Below are 6,057 nucleotides of genomic sequence, written 5' to 3'. Positions count from 1 at the left end.
TTAAATAAATTTTTTTTTTTTTTTTTTTTTTTTCATTTTAGTTATTATTTATTGAATCTTTCTTACATAGAAATTTACAATAAGTATTGAAATCTTAACCTAAACTATAACTAACGTCGTTATTGCCACTGCAATTTCAACAAAAGTTCTCGATAATTTGATTATCTGGCAAAATCCAATGTTTCCGTTCTTCTCAGTCGTCTGTGACCCTCAAATGACAGCAACTCCCTGGCAAGGGGATTTGGGTGATCCATTAGTTTCGACAGGTAGGTTAAACAAGAGAGTTTGATCTCCTCGCGTATTATGGGGACATTGAGATCCCTATGAATATTACTATTGCGAATGTACCACGGGGCACCTGTTATTGACCTTAACAGTGCTGACTGCTTTCTTTGTAATTTTTCAACATTTGATGAGGAGGCTGTTCCCCACAGTTGAATGCCGTATAGCCATATCGGTTTTATAACTGTTTTGTACAAAAGCACTTTGTACTCCAAGTCTAGAGCAGACCGTGGTCCAATTAGCCAGTACAATTGAGCTGACTTTAATTTTATTTGTGTAACCTTGGCTTCAATGTGGTGAGTCCATGTTAAGCGGCGATCAAGGTGGATACCAAGATATCTCACATGGCTTTGTTCAGGAATTTTTATATTGTTTATCTGCACGGGAGGACAATTTTCCCTTCTTAAAGTAAATGTAACGTGAGTACATTTTGTAGCATTGACTTTTATTTTCCATTTGTCCAGCCATTTTTCCAATTCGCCGATGTGAAACTGGAGTTGTTCAGAAGCTATTGAAGGGTTTGCATGCATGCTTACAAAAGCGGTATCATCCGCAAATGTAGATGTGTGAGTCAGTGCGCTCGTTGGCATATCTGCAGTATATAAAATATATAGGAGCGGACCTAGAATACTCCCCTGGGGTACTCCAGCAGATATTTTTCGACGTGAAGAGATCACATCTTTAGATCTGATTTGAAAAGATCTTGCATATATGTAATTTTTAAGCAGTTTGTGAACATTCGCAGGTAGTAATGTGATAATTTTGTGTATTAGTCCATCGTGCCAGACTTTATCAAAAGCTTGAGAAATATCTATGAATAATGCAGAGCAATATTGCTTGCTCTCGAAGGCCTTTCGAATAAGAGTTGTTATTCGATGTACCTGTTCGATAGTGCTGTGCTTTCTTCTGAAACCAAACTGATGGCCAGGAATAATGCAATTATCGTTAAAGTGTACTAAAAGGCTTTCAAGCAATAACTTTTCAAAAAGTTTTGAGAATAAAGACAACAGGCTAATGGGACGGTATGATGTCACTTGAGTGACATCTTTCCCCGGTTTTGGTATCATAACAATCTCGGATACTTTCCATGAGTTAGGGAAGTATCCAATACGTAGCATCGAGTTAAAGATGAACAAAATAATTCTCAGTGCTGAATTGGGCAGGTTACTTATCATCGTGGTAGTAATTTTATCTATACCAGGTGATTTTCCTGCCTTTAGACCTTTGATTGTCATCTTCACGGTAGAGAACCGGAATTTTATTGGGTGTGGAACCACATTATTTATAATGTTAGCACTAATAGAAGAATCTGTATCATTTTGAGTAAACACATTCTCCAAGTGATTGGCGAATGCTTCAATTTTTTCTGACGTATTTCTTGCCCATTGACCATTCTGAAGGCGTATAGGTGACTCATATGCAATAGGGCACTGCATATTTTTAACAGCTTTCCAGAGACTATATTCTGTTTTCTTAGTAGGGTCTAAGTTTTTGAGATAATTTCTCAGATTAGATTCCTTATTATCCTTTAAAGCGATGCGAAGTCTTCTTTGGCACTGATTAAGTTTAACCTTTATGTTTGGAGATCGTGATTGTTGCCATTGACGTCTGAGTGTTCTCTTTTCTTTAATAAGAGACTCAATGTTCCTAGGACATTTCGATTTTTTGAAGTCTCCCAAGGTGACTGGGGGTGTAGACACTTTGACAGCATCTTGTAAGATATCCGTAAATATATCGACAGCGAATTGTATTTCATGGTCATTCTTCAATGAAATGTTTTGTGGCAGGTGTGAGCTAACATACATTTTATACTTTAACCAGTTCGTTTTCTTGTTAGGGAAACAAGAACAATAGTTTTCCAATTTATTTGGGGTTTCTAATAACGTTAAAATTGTAGGCGAGTGGTCTGACGAGAGGTCCAATGAAGGGATCACTGAAATAAATTCTCGTTTTATATTTTTGATTACAGCAAAGTCAATTAGATCGGGAATCTTATTGAGGTCTGTAGGCCAATAGGTAGGTTGGCCACTAGATATGGCATCTAGTCTGTTGTACGATATTGCTTCTAGCAATTGTCTGCCTTTGGGAGTAATGAGGCGAGAGCCCCAAAATGTATGTTTTGCATTATAATCACCAGCTGCTATGAATCTTGGGCCAAGAGTTTTAAAGTATTCGAGAAACTGCTCTCGATTAACATTATACCTAGGAGGACAATATATTGAAGATATTGTAACTCGACTATCAGGTATATTTATAGAGGTGGCCTGGATATGGTCCTTTTTGTATTCTGGCATTGGGAAATGTCTAATATTTTTTCTCACTAAAATGGCTGTTCCACCACAGGCTCTGCCACTTGGATGTTTTGTATCGTAAGTGTAGTATCCATTAATTCTGAAACAATTCTTTAGGGTAAAGTGTGTTTCAGAGACGAGTAGTACGTCAATTTCCTGAAGTAGCAGGAATTGTTCTACTTCATTCTTGTGTTGGCTAAGGCCGTTAGCATTCCAAAAACAAATTCTTAGAGAATTCATTTTTTATTTAGCAGGATCTGCATGAGCATGCTTTGATTCTGCATTAATTGTTGAAACATATTTTGCATATTTGCCATGAAACTGTTCATGGTTTGAATTAGATTCTCAATAGAGCTTTGAGAATTTGTTTCGGGTGCAGGCACACCCTCTTTTAATGCATGTGCATATGAAAATAATGGGGCATTATTTTCATTGTTTGATTGCAAATTCTCATTATTCTTATTTGTAAGACTTCTATATTGGGCACTAGAAGTTTGATTTGCATTCATTTGGGTAACGGAACCCTCTTTTGTCGTATGGGCATACGATTTATTCTGATTGCTTTTATTTGTGATACTTCTATATTGAGCACTAGAAGTATTAGGAAGGCTTGGGAAGTTAGAAGCTTTATATTGAGCATATAAAGGTCTTCTGGCCTTGTTTGATTGTTGGATGTGTAGATATACTGGACATCCGCGATAGTTAGCAGTGTGATTTTGACCACAGTTACTGCATTTTCTTTTATTGTTATCTGTTTTTGGGTAAGGACAATCTTGACTCTTATGGATGTCTCCGCATCTCACACAAACAGATGGTAATTTGCAGAAAGTTCTGGTGTGACCGAACTCTTGGCAATTTAGGCATTGAGGAGGACCTCTGCGCTTAATGGGTTCCTCTACAGTTATTTTGCGATTGAGAAGATATCTTAAACTGTATATTGGATGAGTATCACCCTTTTTTTTCAATTGTGAAGAGTTAAAAGTAATTTCAACTCTAAACATTGGTTGGGGAATTTTGTCCTTGTTAAATATATTGTGAATGGACTTCACTTCATAACCTTCAGACTCTAGCGCCTTTTTAATGTCATCAGTTGGTACAGAGCTGTCTACACCTTTGATAACTACTGTCAAACCCTTTGCACTTTTTAGTTGATACGTGTAATAATTTCTTTTCTCAGAATCAAAACTATCAACTATTGTTCTAAAAGACTTTTCTGAATAAGTCTGTATTTTTGTTTCCTGAATATTTCCTTTCCGTAGAGAGACTACATGGAAATTTTCTTTGCCTACAAGTTGGGACAACTTATTTACCAATAGATTGGTGGTAGGTTCGCGCAAATAGAGGGGAGGTGGCTTTTGGTCTTTTAAAGTCATAGATGGTACTTTTTCACTTTCTTGGTTATCAAGCAGTGCAAAACGATTTTGACTTACGGAATTTGTTTTCGCTTGTTTTGGATTTGGTTCCAATTTTGAAGTCCTAGGGCTGGACTTACGTTTTGCATATGTGACATAACGGTCCATTCCCGTTTGGATCTTTTGCGTTTTATGCGAGCTCAATAAATTTGGAGTATTTTTTGGTATGGCACCAGTATTCTTTGACATTGGGCTTGAGTGACCCTCCTTATCATTAATGGTTTTCACAGTGTTAATATTGTTATTGGTACTATTTGTGATATTGTTCACATTAGCATTACTATTTACATCAACCATTGAATCAGTTGTTTGATTATCTATTTTTTCTTTTGCTTTGTCTTCCACACAATTGTCTTGTTTTGGCGCACTTGAGAGAGGAGATCTCTCGTTTGTTGTTGTTTTTGAATCTGTTGTTTGTTTATTTATTTTTTCTTTTGCGCTATTATCTACACAATTGTTCTGTTTTGGCGCACTTGAGAGAGGAGATCTCTCGTTTGTTGTTGTTCTTACACTTAAATAGTTTTTATGATTTTTTGGATCATAATTATTGTTGTTGTTGCATGGAGAGCTCATAACAAAGTATGCATTTTTTCCATTGCTACTGAGCCTCCTTTCACTTGTTGGAGAGTTAGAGAAACTCATGCACAATAACACACACTACACTCTATTTAAGGTTTTGTTGTTATTTTTTCTTTTTGTATACTTTTTGCTTTTTTTATAAATTGTTTTGTTAATAATTGCATTAACAAAAACGACAATTTATTTAATTTAAATGTATTTTTAATATTAAAAATAAATAAGTATGTATTTAATTAGCGTCCATTCGCTGTTACTTATCTTTTTTTATATTTTTATTAAGAATTTATATTCACAATGTTATTTTCCTGTGAGAGCGATTTAAAACACGTCTATCCACTATAGATGAATATCTAAAGTTCAAATAAATTTGAAGTTTTAAAAAATTTTGTAAAATTTGTATGGAAGTTAGCACTTATTTTCTTCAATAAAAATTTAACTTATTAACAAAAATTGTCGTTAAAAGTGCAAAAATTACTTTTTTAGTTTCAAATTTATACCAGACGTGGTCATGCATTAAGGAATCCTTTTGCATCAAAAACTCACTTTGCCCAAAATTGAGTTCGCACTTTTTGAATATAGGGTCACGATATAAATGGGGACTTTTTGATACTTTTTCGTTCTTTAACTGGTAATTTTTGATTTTGCTATAATATTAAACCCAGAAATTTGAAATTAATCATGTGGAGCCCGGAGTAAATGCGAACATATAAAATTTGACCTTTTGGTAATTTTTCGTTCTTCAACTGGTACTTTTTAAGTATTTTATTTTTTAAAATGGAGTATTTATTATTTGGTACTTGTTCTTTATTTAACTGGTACTTTTTGTATTTTCTATAATATTAAATTTAGGAACATGAAATTATACTGAAATGGTACTTTTTCGTACATCAACAGGTACTTTATGAGTTTTCTAAAATATTGAATATATAAACATAAAATTAAACAAGCAGTATCCTGATTGAACATACTTATTTTTTCTTTTACGGCTGGGGAGCACATTTGATAGTTTTGTAACATAAAATTTATTGAATATTAATGTATTTACATTTAGGTTTGTTAAATTACTGATGTCTGTTCTGAAAATGAAATCGGTTTCTAAAACCGATAAACTTTTAAAACCGAATTTGGTGTTCTGCAAATCGAATTGTTATTTGAACGTAAAAGTCACAAAAACACAAAAATAGAAAAATAATTATTTAATTTATTAGAATAAAATTACATTTGATTTACTTTAGACTATATTTATGTACTCGGTTTTAAAACGAGAAAAATTATGCAAATTCGTTTTTAAACGAGAAATTTACTCGGATTCAGTTTACAGAACAGACAGAACTATATAATATTATTTTGGCCAAATTGGCTTTTTTATTACGGAATAAATAAATAAATAAATAAATATATAAATAAATAAATATATAAAATATCTTTTTAGTACACTACCGTTACCGCTAAAATACCAGTACCAAAATATGCCAATATATCGATAACACTAA

This window comes from Lucilia sericata, unplaced genomic scaffold, assembly GCF_015586225.1.
Source record: "Lucilia sericata isolate MDLA Ls3-8-SP2 unplaced genomic scaffold, ASM1558622v1 Contig000084F_arrow, whole genome shotgun sequence".
NCBI lineage: Eukaryota > Metazoa > Arthropoda > Insecta > Diptera > Calliphoridae > Lucilia > Lucilia sericata.
The sequence above is the reverse complement of the archived record's forward strand: the minus strand, read 5'-3'. Positions refer to the sequence as shown.